At 46.0% G+C, this 25,060-nt stretch overlaps 1 long non-coding RNA gene across 2 annotated transcripts in view; it reads left to right on the top strand.

Moving 5' to 3' along the window:
* LOC105454207 overlaps positions 1-25,060 on the top strand; it is a 79,376-nt gene that overhangs the window by 41,001 nt on the left and 13,315 nt on the right. The window contains exon 3 of one of the 2 annotated variants that reach the window (XR_974965.1): positions 1,902-1,984. The exons of the other annotated variant lie outside the window; for it this stretch is intronic. This is a non-coding gene — a long non-coding RNA (uncharacterized LOC105454207). Of the gene's footprint in view, positions 1-1,901; positions 1,985-25,060 lie in introns of those variants that run through there. 2 annotated transcript variants of the gene reach the window in all.

Raw genomic sequence — 25,060 nt, 5'->3', positions numbered from 1 at the left:
CGGGCGGGCAGGCTCGCGGCCGTGCCCCCGTGGTGTGTATATCCACCCACTCTTCTTCATCGTCAGACCAGACGTCCCATGCCTGATCGATCGCGCGCACTCGAGTCTTCGTACGTGCTCGTTTATGAGACACGCCGGATTCTCCTGGCGCTTATTAGCTCACGATTCGCAGCTCCATCGAGCTTTCTGCTTTTCGCAGGTCGCAGACCTGAAATGACAGGTGAAATGCATTAATTTTTTGTTATTCTTACAAAATCTATCATAAAGGGCAGCTGCGTTTTTCTAGCGTCGCTTTAATTCATTTCCTCTCTCACGTTAACTTTCGTACTTATCGTGTCTAAGTTTGTTAGGGATTATTGTACTTAATTTGTTATTACTTGTTTTATTATTATTAATCATTGAGATATTTGATTCTCATTTTACTTACGTCTTTTGCTTTCGTTCTTATTTCTCTTATTAATACATGTACAAGAAATTACTTATACAGTATATTATTCATAGAATAATTACATAATGATAAAACAAATATTGTATACATTCTTAAACATAAAAAAAATGTATTACTAACTTAAATTATTATAACAATATTAATAATGATAAATTATATGTAAAGTATTTTTCTTTTAAACATTTACATGGTCAGTTGCAATCTTTAAAATAATCGGCGATGAAACTGTTCAGAGCTTTCATCAAGATCGCTTCACGTTGATCAGACAGAAGCAAATAGAATCATCGCAATATCCTGCGAAGTGGTCAACAACGCGACGGCGTGCGACAATGTTTCGCGCGCTGGGCGGGTATCGTTAGGAGCGCATAATGGAGCCTCTCTGTCGGTGGTGCGCGGTGGTCGGTGTTGATAGCCCGGTACGGTGAGAGCGAATCCCGGGGTCACCCCCGGGGTCACTAATGACATACGCAGACTCTCGCCGTGTATACAGACAGCGCGGCGATCGTACGCACGCACGCACGCACGCACGCACGAGCTGGCGCACGCACACGCTGATGTACACACGTGCGTACGCGAGCGCGAGCGCGCGCCCGCGCTCTCTCGCGCATCCCACACGGAACGCAGACGCAAAAGCGAAACACGAATTGGCCTCATCAAAGCGAGCAAACAATGCCGGATGCCGCCGATGGTTCAACAAACGTGTGGTTAGCCAAATCACCGTACGGCACGTAGCGCACACCGATGCCGCACATCGAGAAATGCCGAACAATGCAACAACGCGCACCGATGATACTCCGACTCCGCGCCGCGGTGCATCGACGCCGCGATGCAGCGCGGCGGCCCTGAAATGCGCAACGATCGCCGTGCGTTGCGCCGCAACGATACTTAACGGCTCGCCTGGATGCGTCCCTATACGCGCGGCGATAGCGCTCTCATGTTTATTTTCTTTGCGCGCGAGACGCTCATGTCGGGAAATTGCACGGTGCTCTTTCTCTCTAGGTGCAAATATGATGCTTAAGAAATAATTTCAAGACGAGGGTGGAATCGCGCTTGTACATATACAGAGATGATTATCTCCCCCCGGTAGAATTTTCTGCGAGATGAGCGAGCGCGAGTGACATACGATCCGGCGAACGCGTCTTGTTGTTAGTGTCGATTCGTTTCGATTGCACTTTGTTGCGCTTTCTATCTTTGAAATGAAGCAGGTGTATATTAAGATTTCGAGGAAAGATTATTTGCGTCTCAACAATACCGAGAACAGATTCCATATTAACGAGAGATAGATGAAAGCGCGAAGAAACTGGAAATATCTTCGCATATGATGAAAGATATACTTATATATTTCCTTATTTCCAAGAAGACGTTACTTTGGACCGAAAAACCAATTCCGCTCCCTTCTCACTCTTTCTCGGTTCTTGAATAGACACTAATAGGACCGAAATCCATTTCGCAGACGGGAGGAAGCTGTTCCGCGTTGCCGAGAAGTATCGATGAGGCTCTCTGACGGTGGTTACACATGTGGAGCAGGACAGAGGGTCGGCTTGCAGGCAGAGAGGAACCGTCTAATAAAAATGTTAATTGCACGGCTCGTTAGAAGACCCCCCGCGACGTCTGCTAGAAGTTCAGCCGGGGTCGCCTCGCGGGGAGTCCGCAAGTATTTGCCTTTAAACCTTCGTCCTTTTTCTCGCTTTCCTTTCCTCTCTTTTTTCATCCACTTCGCTCGATTATTTATCGCCCGATGGATCGTATACGCGACCACGTGCAGAATCTAGCTTATGCGTTTTCTCTCTCTCTCTCTCTCTCTCTCTCTCTCTCTCTCTCTCGTGCGCTTCCTAGATCGAAGAGAACTAACCACCGTCGTAATGAGACCGGAGTTTGATAGCGTAATCCAATTATTCTCGCGCGAAATCTTCCGCGATCTCGAAACGGCAAATGTATATAAAATGCCGAGCCAGAAGCGGACCCCGAAGCGTAATTCGTCTACGGAATTTATTCTTCTGCTTTTGCGATGCTCGCGATAAAACGATATTGCTAGGAATCGCATTTTTTAGTGAGAAAATTTGCGAAATATTTACGTCGAGATAACGCACATCCTTATTAATCGTTCAACTGTAAAACGCATATATACATTTGATTTGAATATCAGAGGTAATATCAGCAATTTAATTTATTTCCATCAAGAAAGCAGATGCATTTAATACCTTGGAATAAACATAAAATACATTTATGGTTTCCAGAATCGGTAGCTTCATTAGATTTAGTTTTAATTAATCTTCTAAAATCTTAATCTTAATCTTTCATTAGACACGTTGGATTATATACTCGTCGAAAAAGTAAAAAATCATATCTTTACGAGTCATAATCGTGCAATTATTATACGTTTACATAATAAATTAAAACTGTTATAATATATATTATTTTTTTTATTATAAAATCGGAGGAGAGAGTGTTGTAGCATTATAGCGAAGTTACAGATAATCTATCCTCAAGTATAAAATTGTCATATTTGCTGGTGGTTGCAATAAAAAAAAAAGTAAAAAAGAGAAAACGACTATCAAACCACGCCCGGCATTTTTCGCAAACGAATTGTTCTTTCGACTCCGCGATCAATTCGCGCCAGGCAATTAAATGTAAAAAACACATATTTGATATATAAATATCGCGGCGTGTACATTTCTCGCGCTACGGTTTTCGCTGCGCCATATTAAAAACGAATATTTTTGCAATAAATTGCGCATTCCCCGGCCGGGTGTAACTCAATTTCATCCAGCTTGATCTCCATTTCATCAATTTACATAACCCTCCCCCTGTAATACAATGAAATCAGTTTGAGAGATAAATTCAATAGCTGCGGCAACTTCACCTACACTTCTACGCTCCGAAAGAATTTTGTTTGGTAATTCAATCATGATCTCTCGCTAATGAGCTTCTGGCAAATTTGTTTGCTGCTTAACGCGGAGAATTCTTTTCCCTTTTTTTTTTAAATTAATTTTATCGTGCCACAGCACACACACACACACATAAAATCGCTTTTTACTTTTATATTTTTCGCAAAAATTTATACCACATCTCGTCTTTTTCAAAAAGCTTCTTTCTCTTTCCAGCAGAGCTTCTAGTGGCCGCGGTGTATACACGTTTCGCACAGAAAACAGAGAGCTCTTCCCGGGGCGGTTATCTCGCGCCAGGAAAGAAACGGCTCCGTCCTTTTTCCCGACGGCAAAGAGTCAACGCCAGTTGGCAAAAGCGATCGTCGCTTCGGGGCGCGGCCGCATGGCTGGTCTTTCACGTGGATTAACGCGCGGGCGGAGACCAACTCTCCTCTCTGCCGATGCAGCGGGCGCACTTTGTGTTTTTGGGCATTCAAACGTATATACGGCGGAGGAATACGCGCGGTTTGTCTGACTTGGACACGCGGGTACACACGCGAATAGGTCGAAGGTGCGGGTGAATACGAGAACTGAACGGGAATGAGGGAAGGAGAAAGAAAGAGAAAGAGTCCATTCAGACATTGAGGCAGTTGAACCTTCCGGCAGGCACGGCGGTCCGAGCAAGCCCTTCTTCCCTTTTATATGTACATGTTGAATATTCCCCAGGTTTTAGGCACAGAAAACTAAAAAGCTAATTTACTTTAAAAGTATCCCAACGCACCGTCGCGAGAGAGAGAGAGAGAGAGAGAGAGAGAGAGAGAGAGAGAGAGAGAAGGAAAGGAGAGAGGGAAAGAGACAAGGGGGAAGTGGGTGCTTCATCAAACGTGCTTTTGAAAAGCTAACCCCCGGGCTAATGCAGCCAGCGACAGATTGGCGGTGGCCGCTGATTCTCTCTATGTTCTTTTCGCTCTATCACTCTATCCTTCTTTCCCATTTTGTATCTCTCTCTCTCTCTCTTTCTCCGTTTATCCAGCGTTTGTTTATTCACTTCCACCGATACGGTAGCGAGTAGTCATTTCGCTGATAGCTCAAACGGATTGCGAAAATGTCCAAATGTACCGTCATAAAGACGTTCCACGCGTTGTGACGATTCGGGAGAGAAAAAGAGGAGAAGCGCGGAAGAGAGACAGGGAGAGCTTTGGGAACGGGGAATTGCTCCCGACTAATTTCGGGTTTTAAATCAAAGTCCCGAGTCGAAAGGTCAATGCGTTTTGGTGATTTGGATCCGCACATCAGGCAGTCAAAGCGTCGTTTGTCTATCCGTGTGTTATCGTTGTTATATAAAGCGCACACAGAGCGATACATAAAACACATTGACATCGAAGCCATATAGACAAAACTTTAAAACAACGCAGAAGATAAATTTGAGAAAATCTATTATTCAAGTAAATATTGCATATGTGGAGAACAAACGATCAATTCGAGAGCGAGAGGGAGATTATTATAATTATTTTCGTCTCTGAAAATGTTGCGATATCACAATCAGCCTGAATATCCCGGAAGTACTTTATAAGATGCTTTATTCTCCTTTTCGCCAATACATAATTTTATTTCCGATGCGTTTCTTCTCACACGGCTGCAGCCGAGTCAATTACTTCTCGCATAATTATACTGCTTTGCAATTCTAAAGTCAGTCGCGCTCGTCCGACGATCGTTTCGTCACAGTCCCGTGGAGGGAAACTCGTGGACGCGTCGCCACGGGAAGGAAGGGGGATAATTTTTTTCGCTCGCAACTCTCAACCGGGCGCGGAGAATCGCAGTTGTCTGCGGGGCGACACACAGTCGGTCTCAGGGCCGTCACGTAAGTCGCCGCATTAAACGCGCCATTATACTTGTAAATCTCGAACAATTAGCCGTAATCAAGCACAGGAAACCACCGGGCGAGCGAGCGGGTAACGCAATTATTTTTAAATAGGATTCCGCGCCGGACCGTGCGCGCGCGCGTCTCTCGTCTAAGGAGACTCAGGACTACGACTACGAGTCGTGATTATTAATCCATGCTCGCGAGCTCGAGAGAGATCGTTAGGCAGATTGTGCAACAAGTGCATAAGCGCGGTGTACCGCCGCGCGAGTGCGAGCACTGCAGCGAGCCCGGCGCGCCGGAAGTCGTGCGCGTCGCACCGCCGGCACCTGCCCCGGCTTTGACATCGTGATTGTCGATGGTCTCCGTTCCGTTTCGCGAGTTAACGAGCCTCGAGCTTATTCGCCGAATAATTCATGCGCTCACTTCTAGCGAGAGGCGTCGAATAATTGCATCCTACGGAAACGTATGCGCGCGCGCGCGCGCGCAACCGCGAGCATGTCGTCGCTCGAAGCGTGGATCCAGGATGTGTTAAACGTTAATTATGTAATATCGCGTGGCCGCCGATTTAATATCGATTCGGCCACTCTCAATGGTTGTGTTGCGTCTTATTGGTCAATGTCGCCATCGTCGCCGGAATTTAAAAAAAAGCGTAATTTGTTTTTCCTTGACCGTTGCACCTTGCAATCACGCGGCTATTAGCTCTGATAAATCAAGAACATCGAAGACTAATTGACAGTTATTATTTTCAAACAATTTTACGGTGCGTATTTATTACTAGATCAAGGTATTGCGTTCATGCCACTGCTTATTTCAGTTAACTCGATTTATGTATCCTTCTGAATTTTATTATATTAATTCTTATTGGATCTTGGAGAGATATTTCAAGACAAAAAAGATTTATATTTTAAAAAAACCATTTTTCTTCTCATATAAAACGTTAAATAAAACAAATCACCACGTATCCCCATTTCCCTCCCCGTTGATTTCGCTCGTGTGTCGCGCGGCTGATAAACAGCCCCACCGGATGTGTCCCGATTGATCTCGCGAAAGTTCGTGTCCAGAGCTGGAAAAAGACGAGGGTGAGACGAGAGGGAGAACGAGGGTAAGCCGCTTCGACGGTTAATTCCACTAACGGCTCAGCACGGTTGAGTCGCGAGAAAAAGCGCGCCAAGCTGGGAATAAAAACCCGCCGGCGGAACTCTGTCACTCTTGTTTGCCCAGGCGGTCAATGATCCGTCGAAGGCGGCTTACAAAAGTTTTAATCGACGCCCGTCTCCCTCATCTCCGTCGGTCTTCATTCCGGATGGCCGAGCACGCGCTCGGTTGCTCGCTCTTTTTTTTTTTTTTCCTCGACGACGATCAATCTCGGCCCGCGCCCAAGGGAGATCCGTCGTCGGTAATAGAATTAGGAGCGAGGAATGCGCTTTCCTCGCACGCGCGACCGAGATCCGAGCGCGTGAATCCGGCAGCGCGCTAAATTTCGCGAGAAGCTGACAACGGGCGCGCAAAGCGACGGGGATATGTAAGTTCCCGGTAGGGGAGACGTCTTCTCCTCTTTAATGCCCGACGAGCCCCATGGACCAAATATCGATCCCGCGCGGGGCGTACCCCACCGTACCGAATTACCCCTACGTAGGAAAACCGACTGACGTCACAGCATATATCCCCTTTAGTAGGTCAGTGTGCCAATTTTCGAAATGTAATTCGAAACAGCCGACGTCTCGAATGATTCTTTTCGCGAGACACAAAGTACAATGCACTCTTGTCGAATGTCAAAGAACTTTCAATTAAGGTTTCCATTTTTTTGTACGTATAATTTTTACACTTTTATTCCTCGATTTTTCGAAGAATCTTTTCGAAAGTCTTTTCGTTAAAATGTTAGATATACGTTTGAATCATTATGAATAAAAAAGGTAAATTAGTACTCGAGTACATATAAAAATAATCAAATAATTGCTGAATTGATGTAAAAACAAGAACTCAGCCTTTTGACGTGTCCTTCGTAAAGCCGCTTTCGTGTTCAAGGAGACTTAAAGTCGACATCGAATCATTGTAGAAAACACGATAGTCAGTCAGTTTGCCAGAACACGTTCGCACACTTCAGTGAAACTTTCCTCGATTCTTCAGCACCTTCGTACAACTCCGAAGGTAAGCATATTCGATTTGCAATCTAATCGACGTTCCGCAGGATTCGAGTCGACCTTGAACTCTACACGATATATTGAACGGTACATCATGTGCTTTCGGAATCGCCGAGGATTGCAATGGATCTTTTTTACCACTAGTTCAATAAGGATCTTTTCCCATCATTGGTATAGTCGCCCTCTTTCTCTTTTCTCATTTATTTTCGCGGTGATCTTCTCGACTATTCGAACGTTTTATATAGAATAAATTTTACATGCTGTATGAACAATCTTTAATAAAGCGTTACTCTGATTTCTCAGCTAATAAAGAATATTCTGCATGTGCGTGCGTGTTTACGCAGAAAAAAATTTAGAAGCTAAACCTAAATATTCTTTATTAAGAAATTTAATTTTAAGATGTCTACTGTGCGGAAGTTTGCCTTATAATGTACATCGCGAGTCAATGCAATTTCCATTTAGTGCACTTCGATTCCAGAGTCAATCGCGAGGATTACGATTTTAATATTGTGATTAGAGATGTAAAAACAACGTTTTTTTTCTAATAAAAAAAAACATTTGAAAAACGTGTTTTATTTCATTGAAAAAATACAAATTTTTTGTTCTAATTCCGATAGCACAACTAATTAATTGTAAATAGTAATTATATAATTATATAATTAATTTTAATGTGATCTATATTTAACTTTTACAAAAGAAGAATCTTTTTAATTCTTTTTCTAAACAGCTTTTCCTTAAGTAGAATTTATTATAATTATTCATTGAAGTTTTTGCTTCAAAATATGTTTCAGAATCAATATATTGGCTTTCTCATTTTGCGTAAAGGTTAAAATGATGATAATTTAAATCTACTATCTATAAAATAAAAAAATCATGAAAAATTAACTTATATTAAGCAAAATTTAGATATTAAATAGGTAGCTAAAAAAAATTTTTTTAAGAAAAAAACGAGGTTTAAACGAGGTTTTTTTTTCTTAAAAAAAACTTATGTTTTTTTTTTTCTTAAAAAAAAAACGTATTTTATGAAAAAGAACAATTTGGTTTTTTCTGTACATCTCTAATCGTGATTAATAAATTTATACTGAACGCCACATTCTAGGCTCGACATCATTCTGTCGGCGCGGCAATGGGCACAAAAAGACCTGGTTGGATTTTGGCCAGGTGGTTAAATAGCGGACTTTGCCTGAAAGCAACGAAAAAGATCTCTCGCGTGCGCCGCGAAGGTGAATTGGATCGGCCGATTTCGCGGAATCGACTTCCGACGATGGACACCGCTTGTCCTTGCGGCGTGTACCCGAGGTATTCGTGGGACTGAAGTTCCTAGAGCTTCTCGGAACGTCAAACCATACCGTCGTGATCTCTCGAGCGGTTGTTGATTGGATTCGATGACTTGCCAGGTAGATCTGAAAAACCGCCCAAGTCCTCCGCGAAAGATTAGATCAACGTTCCAATAAAAACAAATGACCAACTGTGATTTTAACTTGTCATCAATACGTCGTTGTAATATTTGATTTAAATAAAGATTTATGTTACTGTACTCTAAATTATTTTTAGACAAAATACTAAATACATTTTTCTAAATCTTTCCAAAGTAAAATTGGAAATATTTTTAAGTGATAAAAATTTGACTAGCATAATAAAAAAGAATTTAAATAAATTCATATTGTTTTAATTATTTTACTGTATATATTGTTTTAATAATTTTATTTTCGATTAATTGACAAATTTCTTGGAGCAATTCGAGTTATAGAAAAAGATTCGATTTTATGTAAAGTTTCACTAAGCATTAAAATATTATAATAAAGATTATTTTTCACTTTCATCGAGAAAAAGAAGTACAAATATTTCGCCGGTTAAAGACGTAATTCTAACAATCCGCATCAACCGCGATACGTCACCTTCGTTACGACGTATCGCAAAATAATTGCGGATCGATGGCGAAGGGAGGACTTCCTAGCGCGAGCAGGGGGGCATTTCTTATCCCGGATATCGATTGCCCGCTTCCCGGCGGCAACCCTCCAGCGGCACTAAGAACGGCCTCGGCTCCGGTAGGGTGAGAAGAAGGGTGTTCTTAGCAGGGGCGGTGTGTATCGCCGGGCATTACTTTTATTCCGTGTCATTTGAGCCCACACTCGCCCTCTCGACGCGTGCTGCCTCGAGCCAAACACAACCCTCGCGGATGCAATAGATTTTCCTCAAAGTGGTTTCGTGGCCTCTCTTTCTCTTTCTTTTCCCTACACCCCCGAAAGTAGTAAGTCGTACGTCCGTCGCGCCATATCTTTTGTCTCCCGGTTATACGGCCATCCTCTTTCTCCACCCCCTACTATTGCCGACATTGTATATTGAGACGACCTGTCGAGCAGGTTGATATAAGGTCGAGATAAGAGCATTTTCAACGGACAATAATCGACGAGGTGCAGATAGAACGTAATTTACACACAATGTGAAAATCTGTCGTAGATTTCTCGATATGATTTTCATTTTCGTTTTCCTCAAAACTGAGGTACTATGTGCACACACAGGAGTTCAGTTTGCATTGAAATTTTGTAAATTCGCGCGGAGAATCCCGCGCGCAGCTACGTTGGGGCTGTAGTTTTTCTAACCGCTGCCCCACATCCTCGCGTAAAAGTCGTAAACGCGGGAACGGCGAAGCGGCAGATAATCGGCAGGTTCGCGAATGATTTAGTGAGACTCGGGTCGCATATACAGCACTCAGCGTCGCTCGTAGACGTCGCTCGTAAAAATCCATCTGTGAATACGCAAGGAGCCCGACGTGGATGGCCGCGAGAAGGGCGTACGCACGGGGTCGGGCGGGCGGGATGGTAGAGATGGTATAGAGACGGCGGTGGAAGAGGAGGCAGCCCGCGAATCGGCGGTCCCACCGGTGGCAAATCTCGTAACGAGGGCTCGTATCTCGGCGGATCTTTATCGCCGGCAATTACGCCCGGTTCCGGCGCGGTGCCCGGAAAAAGGGTGGGTCGGGAGTCGTTGGCGCGGCCGCCTGTATACACGTCCGTATATGCGGTACATATACCTATACTTGCCGCGCGCGGCACGCGGGGGAGGGGGGAGGCGCGGCGCATGGCCGTGGAATTATATAAAGATGAAAAGTTAATGCCGGGGCACGGGGCCGAGGCGTGCTCGCGCGCGCGAAGAGAGCCCGGCGGCATATCGGCTCTTGCCCTAACCCTCAATCACTGAGGGCTCTTATGACCGCCCGCCACGATCCACCGGGGAAAATTTCTGGGCGATCTGGCGCGGGCGACATCAAATATGCAGCGCGGGTCGAATCTACGGTTATGTCGCGGGGGCCTGCGAGAGCGGGGCTACACGCGGAGAACGCGGCCGCCTGTTTATGGCGCGCGGTTTGTCAAACGGCACGATACGGTGGATCTCTCGTTCCGCCTTCCTCTCTGCGTACTGAATATCGCTGTGGCCGTATAGCAATAAGAGACCTCTATAATTCCCGAGACCGCCGCTATAATTCTCGATGTTACTGGAAAGTAACAGGAATTTTATTGTTACAAGAACGAACGATTGCTTCTGAAAGAAAATCTTTCAATGTACTTAATACGCATTTAAATCGCATTTAATGGTATATGAAAATATCTTTGACATTTCTATGTAGCTATAAATCGAAGTTATAAATCGAGAGAAAGGACGATTAAACTGTACGAGAGAAGTGAAAATCATAATTTAGCGTGTCTTCGAGATATCTTTTTGCCTACTAAAGACATCGCGTCGCCATTCTCTTCCTCGCGGCGGCATCGTCTTCAAAGCCGCCGATGCGGATACGCTCTCATCGTGGAACGCGTCTCATCATCGTCGGAGCGCGATTTCCTTGAGGATTTATCGCGCACCGCGATACGGTCGATGGTGCAGAATTACCGATAAAATTCGTGTCGCGAATAACGCGTTAATCCTCGCCCGGGGGCCTCCTCCTCGCGCTTTCTCGGCGAGCGGAGCGAAGTCCGCCGGGCAGGTCGCGCGCGCGACGTCAATTTGCACGGGGCGTTTAATGCGACGCGTGATACGGCCGGGCCGAACGCGATTTCCAAGTACCGAGCTACTACGACGTAACCTATCGGAGCCTTGAATAATAAATACGCGGGACACGGTCGGTCACGCTACCTAGGAACACCGGCTTGTCACTCGAAATGTCAGACGGAGAGACGTCCGATGGCTGCGCAGACTACGGAGGCTATTAATTAATGAAACGCCCGCGCCATTATTGTCGGTAGTAAACATCTGGTCCGGTATACACGGCCGATACCCTGTCCTTTCCGGCGACGTGCCACCTCCAACCGACCATTCCGCCATCGGGCAGACATTGCGAGATTGCAAGCTTTGAAATGTTGGTTTTATGCGGCTCACTTTTAACGAAATTTGTGTGCGTTTGTAGTATATCCCATTAATCTATTTTACAAAAATTAGAACTCGGACTTTTCGTTACTTTTAGTGTTTGACATTTTGATGTTTCCGAAAATAAATAAATATGGAGAATAATCTTTAATAATTGAGTAGGATTTTTATTATTAAAGGTTTTCATTATTAACGCAAAAAGATTTAGGTTGCGTAATGGTTTGCTTTAAAAAAAGATATTTCATAGGAATTATTGATACTGTGTATTTCGAAAATTGCCGTCGCTCGAGGATTTATATCGCGAACGTTTCGTACTCGAAAATTCCCGATATCGTCGAACATATCTACTTTAAACTACGGCAATCATATCGCTATACGGATCCTGCACGCTTGATATGCGCTCGCGCGCGAGTCTATGACGCTGAAGTTTTTCCTGTGCATGGTATGTACATACCGTAGCACGTTTCTTTCCATGTAATGCAAGTAAACGACACCGGAAACCGGATGGCTCCGAGCGATTCCGGCGCGGCGACCGCCGCGGATAAACGCGTGGCGGAGTCGATTCACGGAGGCGGCGGCGTATTCAATGAGACCTTGGGACCGTCATGCATCCCGGAGTCAGCTTCCGTGAGAAACACCGAGGACAAAGTATATATACGCCAGTACGTACACCATCGAGAGCGAGAGGGAAGGAGACCGCGGGGAGAACGGGGGAGGGGGAGAAAACGCGAAGCGCAAAGAGAGAACGAGAACGTAGCCCCCACGGTGATTCCTCGCGGGACGAAGCGGAGAGAAGACGAGCGCTCGCGCGCGCGCGCGCGTGTAATGTATGCAGATTGCAAGAGTGCCATTATGTCTCTTTCGCGCGTGTACGCTAACCCACAACACCGGCGTTCTCGCTCCGTCTCCACGCTCGATCTCCGTTCCTCCCGCTTCTCCTTCCCCTCTTCCTCTTCTTCCTCCTCGTTCATGTCGCTCTTCCTATATGCCAGGAGTGTGGAAGACCCGGGTACACACAGAACGCGGCGATTCACTCCTACGGAAAGCGTATGCCGCGCGATGGCATGGCACGGCACGGATAATTAGCGTTGATTACGCAATAATCACGCGACCCGGTGGCGGCGGCGGCCATCTTATGCCGCTCACACGTCCGCGAGAAGGACTCCTCGAGTCGACCCCGAAGGGTTACGCGGGACCTCTTCCTCTCCGAGAGGAGCTTATAGGATCGCCGGCATGCATCTGCAGCCAGCTCTATCCACGCGCGCTTTCCCATTCCGCGTTAGATGCCACAACGTATACCTCCGTTTCCGCCCTGGCTCCACACGGAAGCTATATGCATTCATTCCTCGAAGGATCCCTCGATTTTCTCGGCGCGATTCGCGGTGACCTCGCGGTGGTCCCGGGTTATTACCACGTAGTTCACAGCTGAATACTTTAGCCGTTCTTTAATAACAGTATTACAATCTTTTATCTTATGGAGTATAAATTTGCACCCTAAATGTGCGTGTGTGTAAAAACATACTACTATGCGGCAACATTTTAATGGGGAGGAAGCTAAATTATATTTTCTGGCATTATAAATAGAGACCAGAAGTTATGCGATAAAATAAAAGGGGTTATAGAATCCGATCTATCCTCGCTGAGTTTGTAAAACATGAAGCTACCGTTAACGTAACGTCAGCTTATTTTCGATTCGTCATATTTACGTGTCGGATCAAATAGAGACCGCTTGCGGATCGACCTCTACGTACGTACTCAGAAAAGCCACACAATGATCGAAACCTGAAGGTTCGCCGCACGAACGTACACACACACACACACACGAATACACTCACACACATGTAGCACACAGTTGTTTGAAAAAGGAGTCACGAGCAGGGACTGAAATTCGAAGCAAAGTAACCTCTGTGCCGAGAGGTACCAATTAAGTAGAATTATGCCGTTCGGTGTGTATCCGCGTTTCTGCCATAGGAGGAGGAAATGTATCTTTCCGACTCGTCTCGGATTTATGCCTTTCGTGCCTGTCGGGCACTTATCGTAATGGAGCTCATTCGGGCTCTCTATGTTTCGTAGTCACTTTTCTACATTCGAGAGAAACAGAGAGAGGGAGAGAGAGAGAGAGAGAGAGAGAGAGAGAGAGAGAGAGAGAGAGAGACCCCGCGATTTATTCGCGCGGCGGATTCTGCGAAGGCGAAATTTGCGACGACCCGCGGTGACCTCGGCGATCGCGCGAGGCCCGTCGTGGTGGATCGTCGCTTCATGCGGCTTTACCGCGGGGTAACCCCTGAAGAGATGTAACTGGACGCGGAGGAAATTAATTTCCAGATCGACTAATCCATGCGCTCGTGTATTGAACTCCGTGGGGGTCTACCGTGTACCGTCTTGGCGCTGCGTGAAACTGCAGCCCGCAGTAAAGTCGGCATCATCAGGTCTAACGTCTTGATTAGCAGTCAACCGTTAATAGAACGTGCACTTTTGCAGACTGCCATTTCTAGGATTGATTCTCGCATTCTTTTACGAAGTATGAAGCGTTCGTGAAAATAAAAGGAATATCACACAAACGTGTCGTCGAAGAGGTTTACTTTTTAAATTAGAAACTTTTCTATTTTCATTAAATTTCAGTTTCAACAGAAAGGCAGCCTCGATCGATGATCGTTTCAACGCTGTTATGAAATTATTTCGCAGTTGTCTAAATAATATTCGCGAAATATCACGCGTTTCATCTTTCACGTCGGTTAAGAGATATCGAGTTGCGGCATCAAAGTTCGATTTCAACGAGATTACGTGGAGGAGAAGGGAGGGGGAGTTCAGACCCGACATCTAAGGAACAATCTCTCGCCGTCGGGTGTCCGTTGGTTACGCAGCATCGCGGGCATATAATTATTCGTCGCTTAAGGTCTTGGAGCGGCGTAATGTCTCGCGTTTGTCAGCGGAGGCCCTCGCCGTTCAGCGCGGGAATAACGTTATCTCGCCGTGGGCTAACCCGAGGAATCGGAGACCGCAGAAGGAGAGTCACGAGTGCGGGTTGCGAGGACAGAGAGACGGAGTCTGGCCGCCGCAGATTACTTAGGTAATTGGTAAATACGAGGGGTTACCATCCAGTTTTCACCAAGGGGTTAGGCCGACAGGCTGATACCTCGCGGCGCTTCCATCCGCCCGCTCCGTCTCGTTTCCTTTTCTCCCTTCTCGTCTTCGCCCTCTCTCCCGCTTCCGTTTTCTCTGTCTCGCTCCGATCTCATCCGGCGGAGGACCGTGCCACGCGGGATATTCGCTTTAAGGGGGGAAATGAGCCTTAAAATTGTTTAAAGCGGTCGGAAGAAGGGTCGTCGGATCCCCTTAGTCTTACGCAGGATGTAACCCAAAGCCTTAGGGAAACCACGGCACTTTGCGGGACAAGGAGCTTCCCGATCGACGCCGAGGATCGTCTATAAGGAAGCCAATCTTTCGGATTGATTATCATCACAAACGAACGCGGACCGTTGAACATGTATTAAAACTATGTAAAACTTTAATTGTACTTTTTTAATTGTACTTGGTGACAGAAATCACAGTGTGTACACTATAAATATTATAAATAAAACATATACATGTATGTTTCATTTATAATGTTTTAAAATATGTCTGAATAAAATAAATAAGTAATAAGGCTTGAAAAATACATCTAAATAAATAAAAGTACACGCATGTATGAAGCAATACAGTCAACCTAATTACTGGAGTTCCAGATGTTCCAGATGTTTATTTCTTTCACTCATTCCCCGGGACTGCAGCCTCTTCCGCGGCGTCGAATGATAGCGCGCGGCCGTTTCGATTATGGCGATTGTTCCTCCCCGCGGTGTACCAGCGATTACTGGCTACGTCATAACCCCATCATCTTCCTGGAACGGGAAAGATTCACGAGGAAGACACGCGGCGAGTAATTTCGTTTTCCTCGTCGGTGCTTCCGGCTCGCCTTCCTAATGAATAGTGATTAATTGCCGGTACTCTGAGACCGACTCACACAGCCATTAAGCTCGTCAGAGCCGATTCCGTCGAAATAATTACCGGCACTCGGCGCACGCACGCACGCACGCACGCACGTACGCACGCACGCACGCACGCATGCACGCACGCACGCACGTACGTATAGAATGCGCGCGTATCTACTTTATTCTTTCCGCGCGCTCGCGAGTGCGCGGTAATTTTTTAATTGCGACGATACCGGCGACGCCTGTGTGAACGCGCGTGTGTAGAAATCATCATTGCATCGCACCTGCGTATGCTAATTATACTATCAACGCAGTTCGTAAGTTTCTCAATGTACTCTTTACGTATTTTAAAAACAGGACATTATTTTTATCGATCGATCAGTTGAGAGAAATTTATTTCGATCAAAAGATTTTCTTATTGCATTAGTGTGCGAGAGATTATAACGGCGAGGATCTAATCTGCATAATAAGTATGCGCAAATTTTTGTCGACGTATCTGATGAACGTCTATTTTTTATTTTTTTTTATTTCACGATCAAGTCTCGTCTTCTAATCCGTAACTAACGTCTGACGAAACATCAGGCGGGGCGGATGCGTACATGCACATGAAGTGAAGTCGAGCGAGCGAAACAGAAGCGTAACCCGTAGGATCAAGTATAGGGGAAATACTTCCGCGTGCCCGGTCCGCGCGCTACGTAAATCACGGACGCGATGCAACGCAACGCAACGCGCGGCGCGGAGCGGCGCATTTAAAGCGCACGCATTACGATAATTACGGTACTTTCTCCGTGCGGTGCCGCGCGCGCGCGCGCGCGCGATTCGCCCGAGCGCGACGTGACGTTTGATTATTTAACTGGTTCTCATCAGGCGTGCAGTGCACCGCGGTAACGACAGCCATTAAATGCGAATGTTAATGCGCGGCGATTAATGGGAACGCGCCCGTATACACCGCGAGATAATAGACGAATGATGAGCGGGAGAAGAAAGAAGGGCCGCGCGGCGCGGTTCGGAAGAAAAGAAATCGGCATTCAGGTAGGGATAACAATCGAGTGTGCTAACGGTATTTGCTGGAACAGAAGGCTCGCTTGTTTCTGTCTGAATGAGAGCGACAGTTTCCGACACGCGAAAGCAGTGCGATTTGAATAATAAGTGTAATCAGGATAATTATGATATGCATAATAAGTTACTCAGGCTAATTAATGCACTGAATATTAGAGGCATACCTTTAGGCGTTATAAAATCGTGAGAAACGCGATAACTTTATCTCTTTAATAAATATTATAAAACTATTAAGGCGCGTTGACGTATGAGATTATCAATTATCAGATAATTCTAATTGCCCTTACAAGAAAATTTTTGCTATTTGAACAAAAAACATAATAACCAGATTATTATAAATTTGAATAGGTTATTCAATGAAGGAGATAGAAATGCTAGAGATAAAAAGTTATGGCTACAAATATATATTATAATTTTATACATTTTGTGCTCACACATATTCTTAGAATGACACACTGGCGAGACGTGTATTCTCGGTAGTAAATTGCTATCGCGATGCCACTCGAGGCATGGACCCTCTTAAGAGCAACCCAGATTGATTCACCGGCTATCCAAAAGCGTGCGGATATCTCGGCGCACGAGAGGGTGAAACCGGAAGTGGCCGGGAGCGTATATTTTCGTCTCCGCACATGGCGCGGTAAATGAGGAGAACGTACAAGACGGCGTCGTCCGTGCTCTAAGTCGGCTTTGAAAGCCGGCCTTACGGGATATATCTAATTTTCGAAGTCGCAAAACACATTCGCGATAATGGCGGCCTCGTGAATGGCCGTATTCGCTAATTGCACGGTGGCAGGCGCGATAGCAGTGAACGAGATCCATCCCGCGTCTCATTCTCGCCTACTTTCCCACCGTCCGTCCAGGAGTGCTGACGATCATCGACACGCCCCGTAATCTGCATCCATGCTCTATACGATAACGAGATTCTAGATTCTTTGCGTTGCACGTCTCCCTACTGCGGCTTGAAAACTCGGAGAGAAAGAGAGAAAGAGAGAGAGAGAAAGAGAGAGAGAGAGGGAGGGAGAGTCCGTAACCCTTTACTACTGGCTAGTGGCAAAGTAGAAGCAACCATCGCAACGACTCGCCCGTCGATCGATACATTCCGCATTCCGTCGACATTACGCGCCGCGTGCACTTCTCTTTCACTTATTTAACGGTATCTAAACCGACCATTTCAGGATTCTAAGAATGACAGGAACTGCCTGTATCATATAATCATTTAGTCTCAAAGCCCTTACTCTATAACATTAAGTATTTTTAATGTAAAATTTTTTTATCCAGTTTGGAGAGATTTCTTTTTCCTTAGAAAAAGTTTGGAAAGCACTCGTTCGTTTCAATATTGAAATCTTCAACGATAACACTGAGTTAAAAATATTGAGTTAAAATGCAAATTTGAAATTAAAATGAGGTTACTTTTACCATAGAAAAATAGAAATGTTTAAAATTGACCTTGGCTTTGAAAGGAATTGACCGGCAAAGAGAAGATAACTTTAAAGTCAAGTGTATCATGGATAAATGGAGGGTAACCCTCATTGCGATATTCAACACACGAGGCTTCCGTTTGGCGGAATCTCCGGAAGCTGGTAGCAGCATCCCGAATTGGACGCGCGAGGAGCAGTAAAAAAGATACGTGTGTCGTTACGGCGGACTTCTGGCCGGGTCGCTCGTAGCCATAAATCAGTCGATAGCGACGGTAGGGACGGGCGCGCACGATCGAAGCGCTACTTACTTTATTTACGAGATGCATCGCGACGAGTACGATGATGCACCGCTCGCATATATGGGTGGATTTCCAGTCAAGCAATCGGTCGGACCGCGCACTCCCAAGGATCGCCTCTCTAAATAACGCACGCGAGCACGGTAATAAAAGGATAATGACCAAAACGAGAAAGAGAGAAAGGGAAAAAAAGAGAGAGAAAGAAGGAGAAGGAGAGCCAGAAAGCGAGAGAGAGAGAGAGAGAGAGAGAATGGAACTCGCGGGCACGATCGTGCGCCGCGGCCCGATCGCACCACGCTCGACAAATTTATATCGCCACGATGGGCAGTAACGCGCGCAGCTCTCTGTAGCTTTCGATAAAACTTCGCGATATTTTATGGCCTGATCTGCGAGAGTCGTTACTTTCGTAGATGTGGAATTATCCCTGATGTCGTCACGAATTGACGTTCACGGTGGAGTATGCCTCCCGGGTCTTTTCGCGATAGTTAGTTAGAAAAGGTGCATGTCTGTGAAACAAGAAATCACATGTAGCTTTAGCTGAAGATAATGGGATTAATTCTGGCAGATAAAAATGAATATACATATTTTGTGTCAAATAAAATTAGCATAAAAAACAAGATTTTCCCGAATTATAAAATTATAAAAACCAATGATGTGTGTGTTAACGAACAGTTGCGCAACAATTAGATCATATCAATAAATTAAAAATGTAACATTTGTAATTCCTTAGCTGTTTGATTAAATGTAATAGAGTCAATTATAATATGTAATAAATCGTGAAAATAAATTTTATAAATTCTTATTTTAATCGGAGAATTACGCTAGATCACTCTTAATGATAAACGGATATATGCGTATATATACAATATAATGTATTTATATTTTCACGATTTATTACATATTATAATTGACTCTATTACATTTAATCAAACAGCTAAGGAATTACAAATGTTACATTTTTAATTTATTGATATGATCTAATTGTTGCGCAACTGTTTGTTAACACACACATCATTTGTTTTTATAATTTTATAATTCAGAAAAATCTTGTTTTTTATGCTAATTTTATATGCATACTGTATATTGCACGCGCACGCACGCGCACATACACACATTTTAGTGTTAATCGATGTATCACGTAATCAAGAAAAATTCTGTTTGCGCGTATTCACGATTAAAAGACACACACGTTGAGCGTATACATTGCACATGTCACGCTATATCACGCTATCTAGCCCATGGCCTCCAACCGAATTTTTTTCGGCGTACGTTATTGCTTCCGAAGCAATTACAAGTACGGTAGCCCCGGACAGAATTGCATATTGCACACCCCGTCCCGCCTGGCTCTATAATTGTTTCGACGATTCCTCCACCTCGCGAGCAGCAATTGCACCTGCTTCGATTTTGCTCGCTTTTTGTGGGAGGGGCAATCGCCTTATTCCCATCCATCTCCGTGACCTCAAGCACGCAACCTCGAGATCCGATTGATACACGACCCCACCACCGAATCGTTTCATCATCGACCCTGAATCTTCCACGCCTCGACATTCTCATCGGCACTGATGGCGAATATAGTCGCCATTGAGCTTCTTAATTGTAAATGTAATTATATATTTTCCATTGTTAAAAGAAAGTAACACAAAAATATATTCATACAAAAGCACTTAAAATTTGCAGTGCATTTAGTCATATGATAGCCTGTAATCATCGTACATATAATTACAAGTACAAATTAATACCGATTTAAAGAAATGGTTTGTGGATATTCGTGTGTGAAGCGGAATCCAAATTCATTATGACATCTAATGGCATGTTTCTTAACAATCGTGCGTGTCTGTAAAAATGTATATACACACGTTTCCTCGTCGTATTTCTCCTAATATTATCCGTTGATTATTCGGATGTAGGTATCCACAATGTGTATTGCGCTCGCGGGTACATAATTATCCATTTAAACGTCCTCCAGGAAACGTAGAAACTACGCAATAATAGCCGTTAGCACGCGGAGGGAACACGACGGAGGCAAACCGATCGGCAAACATAACGACACCATCGAGCACCCATGCCGACGGCGGCTCGCCGTTATATAGACGCTTCTCCGAAACGTGTCTCGGGGAAAGTACACGGGGCGGCGGGAGGACGATCGTGCGACGTGCGAAAAAATCGCTGGCGCGGCCGTCCGGTCGGCCGCGCTACCGATCTGAAAATCGCTCGGTAATCGTAGGTTGCAGAATATACCAGCGGCGGCGGCGGCGGCAACGACGACGACGGCGGGAAGGGGGTGAGGAAGCTCGAGAGTGCGTGCTCCTCGAAGCACAAGCGACAATCGCCGGTTCCCAGCGGCTCCACGGACGACCTCTCGGCCTCTCCCCGGTCGAGCGAGATCGGCCGCGCCCACAGCGCGAAAGAAATGCACCGGTCATATGCGCGTTCGTGTATGCGTATATACGTGTGTCTATGTGTGTTCTATATGGCACGTATATGTATGCACGCCGGAGCGACCGGCCATCGAGACACGAAGGGACTCCGAGGCACACGATCACGCCGACGCTCACATTCACGCTCACGTTCACGCTTGCACCGGGTAGCCGCCGCGGGTGTATCGGCTCGCGGCATGCCGGGCTATATCGCGCGCGAGCGGACCGCACACCATCGTAACGCGTGTATAGCGGCAACGGCACGGCGCGCAGCGGCGACGAGGGAGGACGACGAGGGGACGATGGAACGACTCTTCGTGCCGCCTCTTCGTGCTGCAATTTTCAGCGTCCTCGGCGCGCGGCGCGGCTCTTCTCCAGCGAGAAATGCCTACCGTGCGCTATCGACGCTCATCGTCCTCTATCGCCTCCGTCCTTGTCGGCTTACGTGTGCCAGGCCTGGAAATTATCCCTCTCTCGTGCCACCGGCCTTCGAGCAATTGCGGCCGTTAAGGGCTGGAGAGATCTCCCCTTTAAATTCCGCGAGAAGAGGGAAAGGAGGGAGCGGGGGGGGGAGGGGGGAGTACGCTCATCGTGATGTGTAGAATCGCGGCTAAGAACCGGGCGTTGATTGATCCGTTTAAGTTCACGCTCGTGATTGTACTCTTTCGTGTACGCGTTTCCCCCCCCCCCCCGCACACCATCGCACACTTCTGAAAGCGGAACTGCGCAGGAATGCTGGTTTCGCGTATTCTCTTCGCCCGACGTCGAGTTACATAACGACCGTAGGTGGCAATTGGGTCGTCATTTATCTCGCGCGCGTTCGTCTCTCGCGCGCGATTTTAATTCTATCATCCTTCACGTAGTGCCATCGGGTGTCATTGACGAATGATTGGCACGTCACGTCCGCGACTAACAATGGATTCCTAGGTGGCGGTGCGCAATGACAAATAGCCGCGTCGACAACCCGCGCCTCCCACGTTGTCGTCCAGAACTTGAAGATCGCGAGATCGAGATTGTAACGCGGAGACGTTAATCACGAGCGTGTCAGTCGCAATTGGGATTTTATCGAAAAACTTCGCTTTCATCTTCGCTTTCTGTCAATTTTTGCGGTCTATTTGACCAAATTACATTTATGGATGAGAGAATCATGATTTTTACGCAATTCCCTGTTTACATGGCTTCCGTATGGTAAAAAAAACTCCCTTTGGATAAATAAATTCGGAGTAACGGTTAACGCGTGCGCCACGAATTTTTTTGTAGCCTCGCTACTTTGTGTATTTAACACACCGCAGAATCTGAATCAGTTTGAAAAACTATACCCGCCTAAACCGAACACCGCATACACACCGTAAATACTCAACCTTGAATTTCTGCGTGATTTCATTTCTACGTAAAAAAAAAATTTCTCTGAGGTAATAAAATGCACAGGAACGAACACACGCTTCTCCTGCAGATCTTTTGGAAACTTGGCTCGCGCAGAGTTCAGAGAACTTCTGAGGAAATCGCCGAGATTCGAGGGCATTCCGTACCAAAGAGGATATTCCGGTTGCAAGATGGTGAACGGAATAAACGGACGGTCGCGCAACTTTCGCGCCTCCGACGCCGCGTTCGTATAGGAGATTCCGCCGTGCCAGGGTCGGCGAGTACCCGAGAATTACGCGCGCTACCTGGCTAAGCGAGGCCCCGCGCGAGTGGCCCCGCGATTCGTTTGAGAAATTGATACCGTGCGCGCGGAAAGCCGCGGCGTATTCGCACGTAATACTCGTGGCACGGACTCTTTTTCCGCGGTGAGCGAGGTGGGAGAGCGCGGAGCGCGTTGGAGCGTCGCGCGCGATGCAGAGGTGAAAGCGGTATGCAATACGGGCGCAAATTGGCACGTACCGCGAGCCAAGCGCGGCTATTTGACAGGATTTCTCTCGGAGGAGTCGCCGGAGGAACGATCGATTTTTATATGCGTCTATATAGCCGTTTGCCGCGGAGGCATTCACACGGGCTTCCACTTCCGCGAAGCGAGAGATAATATATTAATTGGTTATTTGTATGATAATTTAATTTGTATTTTTGGCCGGAGGTGTATTACTTTGATAAATATATATGCGGAATAAACATATTTTTCCGATTTAAAACATATATATAATTTATTATTTTACACGCTTAATTATCCGAATCAGGAATTATCTCTGACAAGTAGAAGTAAAATATTTTATAGATTTAGAGACTTAAGCTTTCAACACGCACAAATATTTTCTTTATATCTCTTTACAGTATTATCATTTTCGCTAAACTTTATTCCACCTAATTACTTATATATAGTACGAATATATCGTACGTGCATAAGCCATCTTTTAAAACAAAATTGAGGCTTTCCTTCTAATGTCATTATCATCATCATCATCATCTTCTCCTTCTAATGTATCATTTTCTAAATAGCGCTTAATTATTTAAGCGAAATAATTATAGTAGAATGTGAACAAGGATAGGAGTCTTTCACGTCTCAAATATCTGATTCTAGTAATTACTACTCTCCGTTCCGGAAAAGCCTTACATAAAAGCGACCTCGTAAAGCTCGCGATTGAACAATAGCGAAAAAATAAAACCTAGGTCCTGCCTCCGGAAGGACCGTCGTTCGTTCGGTTCTCCTACGGTTACCGCGATTCGTCGTGGCTAACAGTGGACGGTCGGTCATTCCAAGTTTATTGCAAGGGCGTTCTGAAGAGGGGGGAAGAGAGAAAGAGAGGGAGATAGGGGGGGGCGCAGTACTAATGCATCGTCAAGTGCTAATTACAGGCTACGTTGTGCCTTTTCCCCGGTAATAGCGAGAAATTTTATGGAGCTCACGGTGCGTATCGCTTCGTCTCGCACCGACATCCTAGACCCCGAACGTTTCCCCCCCTAGGCATCGATCTTCGACGCTCGGGGTTACTGCGGCCCATAAACCACTCGGCGATTACACAGACGAGGACATTTATTCCTTCGTGGGAGTAAATAATTCACGAAAAGAATCGCGCTCTCTTGACTCCCCCCTTCCCTTACGCCCGCCACAGGAAGCTCTTATAATTACAAGAAGCGTGGCAATTATAGCGTGCGAGTATATAGCTATAGAGACATGGCTGCATATAAGAAGTATAATGACAGGCCGAGAGGTGATTGAAATATTTACAGTATGTACGAAGCAAAGGCGATGGCGTGCCGCGCAATTTCGATGATGTATATGTACTCGTATGATTTTGCGTAATGACAGTCTCATCCTCGCCGGACAAAAAAAGGAGAGGGAGGGGAAGATGAAATGTCTTGAGCACGAATGGATCCTGCGTATCAATTGGGCCGGCTTTTACGATGAAATAGATTTCGCAACAACTTATTCAATAAGGCCGCGCTGTAAAATTTAATCGCCGATTACTTGCAATTACGCTCGTCGTCTAATTGCGTCTTCGTTACGCCGCTCGTGTTATGGCCGCCACCGTCGGAAGGTCGCGCACGATTCGACACGTGCACCACGCTCGCTCGAGATGGGAACGCGCATCGCTCGGCATCACGATCATAAATCACCCGGTCATAAACGTGCGCGAAATCTTTTGATCAAAAGAACCGGAAGGTTTGGCGGTACCGCGCAAGCTTAGGAAAGAGATCGGCATCGGTAACTTCGTAGCGTAGCGAAAATTGTTACGGGCGAAATTTTATTTTGTAAGCGGCGCGAATCTATTTTTTTGAAAAGCTCATTGAAGCCGCACACGGCGTCAATTAATATTAATAAATTAGAAGACTAATGAGGAAAACATTTCACGCGCCGGTTTTAGCTATCTCCTATTCTCCGTCCGAGAATAGAACGTCGGCGTCGAGGTGATCCTAAAACCGTTTTCTTTACCGCGGGGCGGGATCGCACCGGCGGAGCCGGTCTAAACGACGGCCACGAGTGACGTGCGCGAGAGGCGCGACGTAAATCCGAGTCGACGTCGTCCAGAGGGGAATGCCGCTTCTAGGTAGAAATGCCCCGGCATTCGGCAAGGGGGCCAGACCGTACTGACCGTACTTCATTACCCGGGGAGTTCCCCCGGCCTCACGGGTCATCCGTTATCATTTTTACAACTGCCGCCATTCAACAATGTCGAATAAACTCCGTTAGGTATTGCGGGACCCGGGCCGGTCCGCATGGGGATCCTTCGGCTAAGGCGGTGTGCGCTTTTAAAGGTATCGATCCTCACGTGCCGCGAATTCTCTCT

This window comes from Wasmannia auropunctata, unplaced genomic scaffold (assembly GCF_000956235.1).
Source record: "Wasmannia auropunctata unplaced genomic scaffold, wasmannia.A_1.0 LD335987.1, whole genome shotgun sequence".
NCBI classification, from domain to species: Eukaryota; Metazoa; Arthropoda; class Insecta; order Hymenoptera; family Formicidae; genus Wasmannia; species Wasmannia auropunctata.
The sequence above is the reverse complement of the archived record's forward strand: the minus strand, read 5'-3'. Positions and strand labels throughout refer to the sequence as shown.